At 34.9% G+C, this 14,978-nt stretch overlaps 1 protein-coding gene and 1 long non-coding RNA gene across 3 annotated transcripts in view; both read left to right on the top strand.

Annotated features, from left to right (window-relative positions):
- Positions 1 to 14,978, top strand: part of LOC134649539 (uncharacterized) — a 405,305-nt gene that overhangs the window by 8,604 nt on the left and 381,723 nt on the right. The window lies entirely within an intron of this gene.
- Positions 7,817 to 14,978, top strand: part of LOC134649133 (cadherin-86C) — a 114,951-nt gene continuing 107,789 nt past the window's right edge. For both annotated transcript variants that reach the window (XM_063503851.1, XM_063503857.1), the window contains exon 1: positions 7,817 to 8,032. The gene's annotated coding sequence lies outside the window, so the exon portion shown is untranslated. The remainder of the gene's footprint in view (positions 8,033 to 14,978) is intronic.

The raw sequence follows: 14,978 nt of genomic DNA on the forward strand, positions 1-14,978 counted from the left end.
TAAAGGCAATTTGTTAGTGAAATTATGGTAAACTTAAATAAATGTCATATGACCAAGGCCTCCAGTGCCCCAGGCTGGAATCGAACCAGCGCTCTCTGCTATCGCGGCAGGTGCCTGGGGCACTGGAGGCCTTGGTTACTTTTTCTAGTACATATATGACATTTATTTAAGTTTATAATTTATATTGTACTTGAAATAAAAACCAATTAAATATTTTCTGAAAATAATTTAATTTGTTCTAACTTACATGAAATTATGGTGATCTGATTGTGACGTTTGTAAATTTAATTTGTTCTAAACTAGCTTCTGCCCGCAATTTTGTCTGCGTCGAATGATGATGATGACCGATAAAAACTATTCTATGTCCTTCTCCAGGCCTCAAATTATCTGCATACCAAATTTCATCTAAATCGGTTCAGCATAAACAACATAAAAGGTATACTTAACAGACAGGCAGAGTTACTTTTTCATTTATAATATTAGGAATATGTTAAATTTTAATTTCTGTTTTCTTTTAACTACGAGCAATATGATGGCTAGGATTTACCAGCAGAAAAAAACATTTAATAGGTATTTTAAAGCTAAAGTAATAAAATTGTATGATGAATATGACAATAATTAAACTATAATATTTAGTGATGATGACTATAATGATTATAAACTTGATTGATTTATAAACTTTGAACATAAACCTTGTATATTGCTGTATTCGCCATATCCAGATCTCAAATATGTACTACAAGATCTAATGGAGAATAAACTTATATTACTCTACCTATTCATAAACTTTACATTTTATTTCATACGGAAAGCCTAGCTTGGCCGGGGAATATTACCTTTCCCATAAAATAGCTAAATATGGCACTTGCCAGTTGCCGTCAATGGATCATTATTAATAGTAACTTCTATTATTTATTGTTTAATCAACATTGAAGTGTTATATCTTCAACGTGCTTAAACGTGTTACACTTAGATTATGTTATATGAATGGCCCTATGGAATACCTATATTGATAAATGAATAAATGTTGTTGTACAGTTATATCTCTTACTCGCCTGAGCTAAACGCTTTTGACTAAAACTGTAATAAACCAATAAATATTCGAATACCGAAAACGAATTCCGCCCGAAAATGATAATAGGCTCCCGGCTCGTAAATATTTTAACATAGATACCCTAAAAAACGACGCGATAGGGCCCTGTCCATTGTCAGCTATAAGCGTTCGTGAATAAATACCTAAATTTTATACATAACAAGAGTAAAATACAAATTGCTTACTTAGAAAAAACCTCTAGGTACAGTCAGCAGCAATAGTTGCTAAACGGGCGAGGTGATTTTGACGCGTCTTGTGCGTCAAGGTAATTTATAACACCTAGCCCGCTTAGCAACTTCTGCTGCTGACTGTACTTACGTTGTTTTATTAAGTTCATTTCATATCCTTATGTTCTCAAAATAAATGTACCAAAACAAAAGGATAACATAAGGATAGGACATTTTTACATCATCAGCTCTAAGAAGGGTACTTCGCTTCTTATAAACAGTGAGCTAAATTAGATTTTGCTAACTCTGTGATACAAAATGACATTAAAGTGACATTTCCATTCAAATGTAATGACAGATATGGTTATGTGTCTATTGTAGTTGTTTACCGCTACCTAAATGCAGGAACAAATGTTTCCATGAGCTAATTGCGTGGTATATTGAATGATATCTTCGCTACCAGTGCTCGCGTGGCCTAAGCGTCAGCTCCGCGGCGAGTCCCGTCTCTTCGATAAATCTCTCGTATCGTCGTATTCTCGATAGCTAATCGAATTCGTAATAATAAAGTTAAAGGTTTTGAGCTTTATCCCGTAAAATGTCGTGGGAAAAGAGAGGTTCAAATATCTGCCGTTTCATGATGTTTTCCTATGGTAATAAGCATAGTGAACTTGGTAAGCTTTTTAGTTCTTCTTAGCTAACGTTTGTTTACAAATACGTGCGAGCATGTCGGAATATGTGTACAGTTTTGTGGTTGCCCGTCGGTCACAATAGGCAGAACCAAAAGGAGGCTCGGCGTGATTAAAATTGCAGTTTTAAATATTAATATAGCTAATATGTAGACATATAGGCGGACAGCAGGACAAAGCGAAATTATATAAAGAGTTTCTGGTTGACTATAGAACCATAAAATCGCGTTTGTGAGTTCTGGACACGACTACACCAGAAGACGACAATAAATATAATTAACACAGTAATTTAACCTAAACGTTCAGTACAATGTACATGTTTTACCATATACGGAAATAATTATAACGCTAACGTTATTACAGCTATAAGGTCTATACGCTATAAAACAAGGCACATCCAGAGCAGTTAATAGCGCTGTAAAAGGATACTACAAGAGGTAACGTTAAAAGCATTAGAATTATATTAAAATCACGTCTGTCTGTCCCCTACTTAAATAATAAGAGTGTAACTGATACATCTGGTTTAAAATAATTTCATCACACTTGTTCATTTGCTCTTCTATTTCACGTAGTCTACGTGCCGACGCAAATAAACTTAATTTAATTAATGGAGTAGTTGATAGAGTTGGACCAAGAAAAGACTGCAACGATTTTGATAGCATACGCAGTGCAAGTGCTATTTAATACATCATCTATCAAAATCGTTGCAGACTTGTCTTAGTCTAACTCTACCTACTTTTAAAGTCATAGAAATCGCAGTAGTTGTAAGTCAACTTCTTGTAAATAATAATAAGAAATATCATGTTATCGTACGAAGTACGTACTTCTTAATATATTTATTTATACTTACATAATACAGTGTATAAATAAATTAAATACCGGCGAATCTTTAAACGGTGCAACTTGATTTGTACAAGCGTACAAACTGTGTATACCTACTGTATATTGAATTTTAACTTAAAGTTTTAATTTAAAGGAAAGAGTCCTGTACCAGTATCTATAAAATAATAAAACGTGCAACCCAGCTTTCGGACTGGCTCAAACTACCGGGTGTGAGGTTTCATAGTGCACACGTCTTGAGACTGACGTTGAATTTGCACGCTTTCATTTTCGAGTAATGAAGTGTGAACCGTGTAGCCACCGATTTTATGCATTCCGAGTCATTTTCCAGAGACTGGAAGCTATTTCTCCACACCCGTTTTGTATTTTTTCCTCAAGTTTTGTATGACTACAGAAGATATTGTAATATATATAATAATTATTGGTACGTGTATTAGACGTTATTTATACATGTATTATTATAATAATATCAATTTGTAGTTTCATTTGTTTGTTTTGCGAAACATGTATTTCATTGATTCATACATGTATTTCTAAGTAGGTACCAGGAGAAATAAATTAAAAGTGGAAAAACCTAGTGTACCGTGGAATGGCGTTACTTTGATCAATTTCAAAATTAATATTTATTTATCTCCCCGAATATGGAATCTAAAAATAAATTAAAAAAATGACAATATCGGTTTTTGCTCCTCTATCGATTTCACCAATAATATTTTTTTAAATACTAATGTGTCCTTTGAAAAAAAAATCTAAAGTGGTGATCAGCTTTAAACTTAATTTGGGGTTACTTTGATACCCCCCTTTTTTTCGACGGAATTCGATAGTAACCCCTATAGGGACTAAAACTTCAAAACATTACAAAAAAATCCGTTCGCAGGTTTAGGATTTATAAGGATTTTATTGCCTTTGGGGTTACTTTGACAAAGAGAAAAAAGGTTAGCTTAGAAAAAATCAACTTTATTGCAAAACAGTCTCATATTTTACTTATTTAAGATAAGAAGCATAATTGAACAATAAAAACCTATCAAAATGTATTAACAATATGTAATAACAATACGATGATGTACGGATGCTTGGCGTATCGACGGCCTGCCTTCGACCACTTCTGTCACAGCCCGGTTTAAAACTTTTTCAGAGTAGTTCCTATATGCTCAGGCATTATTCTAAAACAATAATACAAAAATCAGTTAAAAAACCTTCAATATCTAAATAATCTAAAAAAACTATATGTCGTCAAAGTAAACCCTTATAGGCGATCAATGACACCCCATGCCACAAAAACCGAGATACTAAAATGGCCGCCATGATTATGATTTGCAACAAAAATCGATGTTATAGGCCGATACATGCCTGATTCAATGGATTACATCAAATTTATGTATTTACTATATAGAACATTGGACATTAGAAGTTATACAGGCTATTAAAAGTACACAAAACTGATACTTGCATATTTTAATTTTTTTCCCATCGATCAACATGCTTGATCCCACGGACACAAATCACTAACTGACAGTGACGTTCAATCTTGCCAACCGTAAAAAAACAATCCACAGGGTGCGTTCAGAAAGCGTAATATTCGAGTTTGAACACGAAGTAAAGTTTTTATCAAAGTAAACCCAGGATTCAAAGTAACCCCATTCCACGGTACTGGTGTACAGTTTTTTATTGTCTACTGAATATGATATATTTCGACGTAAACAATATATGGAGGAGACAGTAAGAGTTACATAAAAACATTATATATATATATATATTTCTTGAGAGATCTATAAATAAATATATTAAGAAGTACGTACTTCGTACGATAACATAATATTTCTTATTATTATTTACAAAAAGTTGACTTACAACTACTGCGATTTCTATGACTATTTCTTGACGATAAATCATCAATGTTCTATATTTATTGTGAATTGTTTATTACTGTTATATTTCTACTACAACTAACAATTTTAAAAATGATCGTGTTTTGTAGGTATAATTAAACTTTTTAGTTTTAAACTAGTTTTTAAGACAGTGCTACGCCCTTGCAGGGCGACCATGTACCAAATGTTTATGTAACACCTTATTATAACCATGGTTTATGCATAAAATAAATGAAATGAAATGAATGAAATCTTTACGCTTCAGTATAAGTAATTTTCAGTACAGGATTCCTGCTCCATCTTTGCATTCATACGCTTTGATACGTCGTCTAGTCGTTTATTGTCTACTACTAATTCATATTAAAAGTTATTAATACAAAGCTGTAACCGATTCTAACAAGCTCAATCCGACAATGTGTTATGTTATGTCACCCGCCCTCAAAAATTACATAACACCTTATTAGAACGAACAGTGCAAGCGGATCATACCTATATGATCTGATGAACCAGTTTAGGAACCAGTCGACAAATTCAGTCCAAATTATAGATGCATGCGATGATTTATTATTGATAGGATGTTGGTTGGGTTATGCACGTATTCTTCAACTGAGGGGAAGAGATGCTATTGACGCGACACGTAATGAATTAGTGGCATAATGATTTTAAAAAAAATGGGATTTCGAAATGCTTATGGAAGATAGTTTAAAAAAACATTCGAAAGATAGGTTAAAAACTACTGCTTATGTTTATGCCAGAAAACTAATTAATATTCATTATCAAAGCGATTTAGACCCTAATTGGTTTCTAGAGGTTAGAATGGAATTTGATCGAAATTTACAGATGAATGCAATGTGTTCTTTTTAAATATACAGATACATACCTATTATTACCTAAATCAAATGCATTAAGGTGGCCGTTACGTTGTACTTACTTGCCTAAGTATAAAAACAAATCGGTCCGCTACCAAGTCCGTTCTCTCTTTAAACGGCTTTTGAGTGTTGAACATGTAAAAAAACTTACTGTCCGACCCTCTTCGTCTCATACCTTAGAATTCAATTAATCCCGTGCACCCGAGCCGCCGACTCGTGACTCGTAATCACTTTTTGTTATAAAAAAAATGAAACCACTTAAAAGATTCTCTATCGTTTAGAAAAATAACTAAGTAACTGATCAACATGAACAATAAGCGATGATATGGAGCTTCTTAACACGTAAACCAGCACTTTCATAACAACCATTTTATTTATAGATAGTTAGATACTTACCTAAGGATCTTAAATTTGGAATATTGATAATAAATAACAGATCGCAAGCGAAACAAAGGTAATCACTAACTAGCAGTAAATTATAAATAAGATTTACGTCAGCTATTCATCATTCGAAAATTAATCTCTTCGAGTTCTCGGCATCGCCTAGAGATATTTCAATATTCCTTGAAAGAATCCCATTTATTCGAGCGCGGTATCCGCCGACTTCCCTTCATATTTCTCTGGGAATAACAAAGGCTTGGCGGGATCAAGCCATGACCTCTGCTGCAAGGCGAGGTAGGTTGAGCATCTAGGGCCTAGCACGAAGTAAAAAACCGCGCGCACGAGCACGCAAATGAAATCGAAATAACGTAACGTCTGGCCGGACCTCGCAAGGTCCCGCCGAATGAGATACGGCCTTTTGATTGCCCATTGTCGACCGCCGCACCGTGGAGTCGCCAGCATACTGTTCGAATTCACGCCGCGTTGTCATTTGCATACATTATGCGAGCTTTTTGTAAAATTACGTATTTACATTTTTTGGACCATGAGTCCATGATAGCATCATGATAGTTAGTAGTAATTAATCAATTTTTATTCGTTACTATGTCAATAATTTTTTAATATCGTGTAATTAACAAAACGCTATTCTTTTAAATTATAACTTATAAAATTATGTAGTCAGTATACTAACATTGGACACAGTTTTATGATCTCTAAAATGACGACACAGGGTATTAGTTTTGTTGATAAGTGGCATAAAACACCCTTTTATGGGTAGGTAGTTAATGATATTTTTAAGCTGGAGGGTTCGCAGAAAGTCACGCTCCAGCCCCAAAAAGAAACGAACTTCCGTTGCCGGTAATTACATGCGAGGAGGTGGCCGCGAGGGTCGCGGCACGCGAACTTGGCACCGGCAAATCAGTTCAAGACTTTCATATTGATATTGCCTCCAACTTGGTAGCGAATCAACAAATATTCATCCAAACTTAGACCTGAACATCGTATGCAAGTTCTTATTTAACTTCCAGACAGATCCGGAGCTCGATTTCGTGTTTACCCTTCCACGAATACTTGGAAAGAAATGCACCTCTTCATATAAATTCCATGAGGTAAATAATTCCATTGTGTGGCGAGATTGTAGGCGAAGTATGTCGTTAAGTGGCTCGTGTACGACGAAGTCTACTCCAGAGTTTTTAAAGGCGCATAATCCTGCCATTACAAAAAGTCCTGAGCGCGGTAAAACGTGCAATAAGAATAGCCGAAGTACTATAAGTTTTCATATCGGCTTCTTACCCACACTAGCCCGTGTCTTGCCCACATTCTTACACTGCAAAATAAACATTACTCTGTGTAAGATAGAGTTAGTATTTCAAAATAGCACTAATCAGAGACGCGAGGTTGTGAAAGCTTAGAGGAAAATATATGAGCGCTATATAGTGCTGTGGGGTATGGCTAGCCAGATTCTATTAACACAACTGCTTCTAAACTTTAGTTTAGTCGCTGAAACTGGTTTTGTAAGTTACTTACAAATGGCATAGTAAAGTTTCTTTGCAGCTTTAAACAATAACTTTTACCTACATTTCCTTTAATTTCGGGTAAATTTTAAAAAGGATAATAGATCTGATAATGTCAGAAGTATCATAATGCATATATCGAACACATGAAAGTATAATTTCTTAAAATTTCATGAGATAATAATAAATCCAACGGTATGTATACAACAATATTTACCTATAACCCACAAATATAGGTTTGTACTAAAAACTCGCTTTGGAACTATCTGTAATAAACGGTGCAGGGTTACAGAGCCATGTAACCCATGATCTTTGGTCAGTATCGAAGTACGTTACCGAAAGCCTTAGTCCGCCAGCAGTTAGATTAGAATCCGGCTAGCCCACTCGCGGTAGCCGCTAGCGCTAGTACAGGACGGACCCGGCTACGCTGCGGACGCCTCACTCGGCGCGCGCACACGAAAACAAAACAACAAACAACTGACAGTGGACGTGTGATAAAACTGTGTACCTAGTGATATCGTGATGTTGGCTGAATTGTTCTAAATTTTCGGGATTCGCGAAGTGCGCCGGCGCTTTCATGTAACTGATAAAGTTGTAATTGTTGCGTGATAACAGTAAGTACTGCCTGATTTATTTAGTTTCTTTGTCTTCTACCTTAAGTGTATATATATTTGCATGTAGCCATGATTAATTTATATGTATGGCTATAATCGTTGTTATTCCATATATTTCTTATCTAAAGATTCTACCTAATTTGGCACATACTTTCCCGCTAAAGCTAATGGTTGCGTAAAGTTATATATGTATGTATCCATGGAGCAATTGAAGACCGACTAAAAAGTTAAAAAATATTATAAGTATGCAAGCATTATTTTTTTGTTTTATAGGATAATCAAAATTATAGTAAATCTACTTATTTATCCAACGTGAATTGTCAAATAACTTGTTATTAAAACATTTTTTTAAAGATCAAGGAAAAGCTTACCAATATACCTTCCTACTTTGATCTTAAGCTCCACCACTTAAGGTTCAAGTCAGTCTATCAACTTTTGCACAGTTGTAGGTACGTAAGCTTCGAGTCGACGAAAGAAATATTTTTATCGGGCGTGAGTTCGTGAATGAGTTGAAAGCTTGTAAACCGATTTACCTGAAGTTTTACACATTCGTGTGGCGGTTTTTCAAACTATTTTAGGAGTATTTATATATATATATTTAGTTATTCATAGTATGACTCATAGTATTTCTTTTGGGTTTGATGTCATTCCAATTAGTTAAAATATATTAGAGAGAGCTTTTGTGGCTGATGCTGACTATGTTGACATCGTTTCATAAATATTTGTGTAAATCAGGCTTTTGAAAAAAAAATCCACTTGTATTGAAAATTACAAGCGTGTCTAACGCGACTTCTTTAGCTGGTCTCGTAGCTGTTTATAAAAACAATACGCTATATTTATTTTATGATTTTGCTTTACTTATTCCGCTGCTATAGGTACCTAAATACTTTTTTACAAGCCCGGGTCACTTTAAATACCCGGGGAAATGTATCTCGGCTATCATTGTCCATTGCCCAAGGCTACTGACATTGCAAAACTACATAACTCCCATAGTCAAGCAGCGCTTGCAACCCTTAGGGCGCCAAAGGAATCGAACACTATCTTTTGGAGACCTATTTGAATTTTTAAATTGATCTCGTTTCGACATAATTCGAAGTTCTTTTCGCCCGTACTTATACCTTTATTGGTGCAAGAGAGATGCGGTGCAAGATATGTCAAAATGAGACCGATCGTAAAGTTGTAATACACATAACTAGATAAATAAGGCGTTTATTTGTTGCTGCAAAAACAAGGTTCTTTATAGTCAGTGCAGAATGATTACCTACGTTTGTATACTGCGAAGTGGTAATGGGTATTATAATACATCGTCTCAGTAGCCAATAAATAAAATTATTTATGTACACAATTATGCAGCTTATCGGGATTCAAACCCGTGACCTCCTGTATCGTAGGCAGGGTCACCACCAACTAGGCTCGGAGGCCCTTACGGTTTTAACATGTTGATCATTTCATTGTTGACAACAGAGTTATTAGCCTGAATTTTTTGCTGCCAAAAATCCGTTGTCTTGATCCTTGATCACAAAAATATTCACAACAGTCTTCAACGCTTCAAAATAACTAGCTTACCCAACCATGATTTGGTTTAACCTTAAAAAGGCCGATGCCATCGATCCCATAGCGCGCGGATAGCGCCGTATCTAAACGGTGCATCTACGTCCACTTATCACTACAATGGCTCTGCCGTGGTGACGCTTAAGGTCTTAAACCGCTTAAATGGAAATTAAGCGCTTCTGTATACATTCAGAAACTTGAAAAAGAAAAGAAAAAGAGTTTCAATTATTTATTGCGTTAAACTTTGTTTAATATTACATGAAACCTTATTTTTGAGATCTTAAATTTCACAACTGTAGGTATTAGTAGGTAGGTAATTAGCAATCAGAACTAAAAATCCTGTTTAGTAACCATTGTTTTAATATTAAAGAATGTGTATGGTAATAGATATAGGTATCGTTAAAGAATAAACGAAAAGAAATCAGTCCCAGCAACACAGATAAGATCACGATAAAGGGCTAGAGGACTTTATTCGCGCTTGCGCAGCGCAGCGCGTTGAACTCTCTTGTAGGAGCGGCGCTCGCGCAGCTATGGAGACCGAAGCTCCAAACGAATGCGCCTTATTAGAAAATATTACTTACGATAGTTACGATAAAATAAATACATTTAATAAACAAATGTACCACGATTTAATTATACATATACCTAACGGTTTCAGTAAATTTTAGTACTTAATAAAAAGTAGGTATTCAATTATATTAAATAATTTTTCTACTCCAGCACTTAAATGTGTCAATTAAATGACTGACAGTGATATCTAAAGCAATGTCATTTGAATGCTTTGTCTATAGGCTCATAAGATGACTGCTAGCAGTCATCTTATGAGTATAATACAACTGCTTTATTTTTTTTAAAGATACAAGTTCCGATCATCTTGATTGAAAGAGGTATGTTTTCATTTACAATAATAACTCTTTTTTGTTTTAAATAATAACTCAATTTTTTTTAAATAATAACTCTTTTTTTTTTAATAATAACTCTTTTTTTTTAATAATAACTTTTTTTTAATAATAACTTTTTTTTAATAATAACTCTTTTTTTTTTTTTTTTTTTTGCTGCAGCTGTCATAGAAAAAGTAATGTATGCAACAGCTCATAATTGGTTCTTAAAATTCTCGGGTCTTTTTTTACAAAACTCGACTACGTCTCGTTTTGTAACTTCGACCCTTGAATTTTAAGAACCCTTATTATATCACTGTTGCATAAACTACTATTTCCTTCGTGTTTTAACTACCAATTTACATGCACACTCGAGTTACATAATGAAATACTATTATAATAAAATAATGGTTTTAGTAGAAGTACATAGTATTAAAACACCTTATTGCACAAAACAAGTACACATAACACAGAGATAAAACAATAAATGTGTACAAAGATAACCTCATCCCTTTAAGGGATATCTTCCAGCTAACTTTATAATTATTTTTCTTTACCCACAACAAAATATAGGCAAATAGATTGGAGTTTATTAGAGTAGGTTAATTTCATATGTGACTCCACTCATACATAATACCAGTATACCTAATTGTAATATATGTATATGTAACGTTTTGAAGAGATTTTGTTGAGAAACATGAAATTTTATTAAGTACCTAGAATGAATGTAATAAACCGATTAGAATTACGTAAATTCGCTCTTTCTATAAAGCTAACGCGGAACCCCGTGTGATAAGATAAACTGCTCTATCTTTCTCTTTTCCTTATGTAATACACCCCTCAAGAGTTAACTCACGCGCACTCAATTTAATACATAGCTCCTTATTTAAATTGGCCCATTTAATGAAATATAAATATTCGTATGGTAACAAATAAAAATATTGATTGAATGATAAAAGGTGTCCCATTATAAAACAGATAATCTGATAACTCTGATATAGTATTTAGAGATTTTAGTTCATATATGTAATCGTTTTTCGTTTAATCATAATTAGGTATCTACTTTTTTACAGCGACTAAATTAGTATAACGTATGTAATTATTTATTTTTTCAACAATTTATTTTGTATTCATTACTGTGTGGGCTATCTTGGTCGCACTTATTGCGGCGATGATGATATTAGTGTAAGGCCTGAGTGGACGCTCGGAGCGGAGCGTTCGGCGAGGCGTGCAGCGTGGCGTCGGGCTCACAAGGGATTTGGGCAGCGTGCACTAAGGCCGCTCCTATACGCTTGCATTTGTTTAACATGCACGCCGCACGCCCCGCCCCGCTGCACGCCCAACTCGAGCGTCCACTCAGAGTGTTTTTTTACTGCATGAAAGTCTTCTTGTTATCGGAGCATTCAACAGGACCACTTAAAATGCATGTACCTCTAACATATAGGGTTAAAAGTAATACTCGTAACGGTAAAACTAGAGATGCCCCGAATAGTGGTTTTAGCCGAATACCGAATACCGAATATTCGGCCCCTCTCTCGGCCGAATACCGAATATTCGGCGACCGAATATTCGGCATGACATGCGAACATTTTGAGTCACAATTATTATGAAAACTGATCGCTAACAAAGCTCAACGTTAGATGACATTAGCTAATATATATATTTTTTTGAACAGCATTAATGAATACAGTCAAACAAAACAGACCATTGATAAAAATAAAATGTTTTTTAATCAACAAATGCTCAAAAAAAGGTCTTCGTATTTAACAACTTTCCAAGAACACGTTCTAAATATAGGTACCTACATAGTTTTTGGTTATTTTTATTGTGCAATTTTTCTTTTTAAGTAGGTTTAACAGATATTCGGTATTCGGCCGAATAGTAGGCAACATTCGGCCGAATATTCGTGGCATCTCTAGGTAAAACCTTTCTTAGATAAAATATGCTATACTCCTATTTCCTCCACTTCTAATATAAATAAACAAAGATATCATGCCATTAAGAGGATTTATGCGATGCTCAATGCCAATTACAGATAATGGCGGTTAGTTAATCTGGTCATTTACGTGTGTGGGTTTGTTTCACATACACTACTAACCTCTCACCCTTACGCCTTGGCTGTTACAAAATTCCAATCGCTTTCCGAGTAAAACGCTCTTACCAACCAGTAAGTGTGAGCTCTCTGATAACGCGCAGCTGTTAGTTCAAACTCACACTTAAATTGGACCGCCTGAAATGTTCGCAGTTCTACGTTTGCAACCGTAATAAACTTTAAAAATATTTCTATTATTTACTGTTACTATTGTTGATAGGTATAGGTAGCTACAATATAGATCGCGCGGGTTTTATCGTTGTACCTTAAAATCATTTTTCTAAGGAGGTAATTTTTATTTTTTAAAGGTTTTGGTTAGAATTTACCCTTGCAAGTATGGTCTAGTTTCTGTGTCATTTTTCAGTTAAGTTTAACAACTACAACTTTGCGCTAGCACCCCCCCTTAACAATGAATGACTGTAGGTTTCTAAATTTTTTTTTACTACTGTATCTTGGTTGTTTGGGTCAGCTTGATTTAAAGATTGAACATTTCTTGCATCATATCTATTAGTAACAGTTAACTAGTGACTCAGTTTGCGTCCTAATTTCACACAAGATTAGTTACAAGCCCAACAAGATCATGCCCTGACTGAGGAAATATTACTATATTAGATCTCACTTACTTCGACTGTGGGTAGCCGACCAGTAATAATACAACACGGCAAGTCATCAATGTACTTATTTTTATCCCAAACATATAAAAAGTACCTAAATTAACACCATAATTTTTTTATTAAAAACCGGCCAAGTGCGAGTCGGACTCGCGCACGGAGGGTTCCGCACCATCAACAAAAAATAGAGCAATACAAGAAAAAAAACGGTCACCCATCCAAGTACTGACCCCCCCGACGTTGCTTAACTTCGGTCAAAAATCACGTTTGTTGTATGGGAGCCCCACTTAAATCTTTATTTTATTCTGTTTTTAGTATTTGTTGTTATAGCGGCAACAGAAATACATCATCTGTGAAAATTTCAACTGTCTAGCTATCACGGTTCGTGAGATACAGCCTGGTGACAGACGGACGGACGGACGGACGGACGGACAGCGGAGTCTTAGTAATAGGGTCCCGTTTTTACCCTTTGGGTACGGAACCCTAAAAAATGACTTTCGTAAAATATCAACATGCTTTGTTAACTTCGTTTTAGCACCTCTACCAAATGTGAATAAATATTTTCTTAGCCTGATAAAGCATCTATCCATTGACTTTGCTTCCTGGTAGTTAGCAGTGCAGTGATTGCGCTAAATCATTTAATTAATACTATCCCAGTCAGTGGGCGGGTAAGTAGTGGCAATTTGATACGTGTGTCCATTTTGTGGGGACAGTAAACCCAGGAGTTATCAACCGTGTAGGTACCTATAGCTACACGTTTTATGTCAACATACTAAACAGTATGTTGTTGTTAATATTATGTAGTATGGAGAAATATATTTTAAAATGTTAAAAATACGTGTACTTAACGAATGGTAATATATCTAAATGTTAATCATAATGTTATTACGAGTATGTAAATCTAGCATGTTCATTCAAAATTACGTACTCTTAACTTATTCATATTATCTTAATAAGGAGTTTTGTAGAATTTCAAGCGATCTTACTCGAGAAGCAACGTTGTTCATATATAATTCAACGATTTAAAGTAAGAAATTTGTGAACGTCCTTAATTCAAGCGTCTGGCGTCCTACTTTACCCGGCGTAAAAAATCGTGATTTGTCGTAATAAAGATCCGTGGATTGGTGTTCCATTTTCTGGCTAAGGGTCAGGTTAAGTAGTGGCTAGTAGGCAGGTAAAGTTTACAACTCGTAATTTTTAATGGGTATAGAAACATATAAGTTTACTTATTTGTTTGTCTCGAACGGGTGCACTAGGTAGTTCATCAACAATATAGTAGTTGGAAAGACTTTCATATTATACTTTTAGTTTACTTTTAACTAAAGTATCTGTACTATCTATTAGTCGGTCCATTAACTGTCGCTTAATTTAGCCAGTGCTAAATCGAATTAAATCCTCTTCGCAGAATTGCTTCCGAATTATATTCTGGGTTGCTGCAACGTATAACATTCTTAGTGGCGAATGTTATATAATTTTAAGTTAGAGTAGGTATGTCTTCATGTTGTTTGGTGTAAGTAAGCAATATGAATATGACACTTACCACTCGCCACTCTAGCCGCCTACTCTATTTCCGCCATTACATCTTGTTTTGGTAAATCAATATTGCTTCTTTTGAGCAAGTATTTATTAGTGAGGGGCTAACACTGTAGAAATATTGCATATAATTTATATGTCAGGGGTTAATTATACGTACCTAGAGATCTGGATCGATAAGATGGTTATGTAGCTAAAATACATTATTCATTTGTGTGCAATTGTAGCGTTGACGTATAATAGTTTGGTGATTCATTCCAGAAACAAGCCGGCCACTTTGA

Source organism: Cydia amplana, chromosome 1 (assembly GCF_948474715.1).
Source record: "Cydia amplana chromosome 1, ilCydAmpl1.1, whole genome shotgun sequence".
Taxonomy (NCBI): domain Eukaryota; kingdom Metazoa; phylum Arthropoda; class Insecta; order Lepidoptera; family Tortricidae; genus Cydia; species Cydia amplana.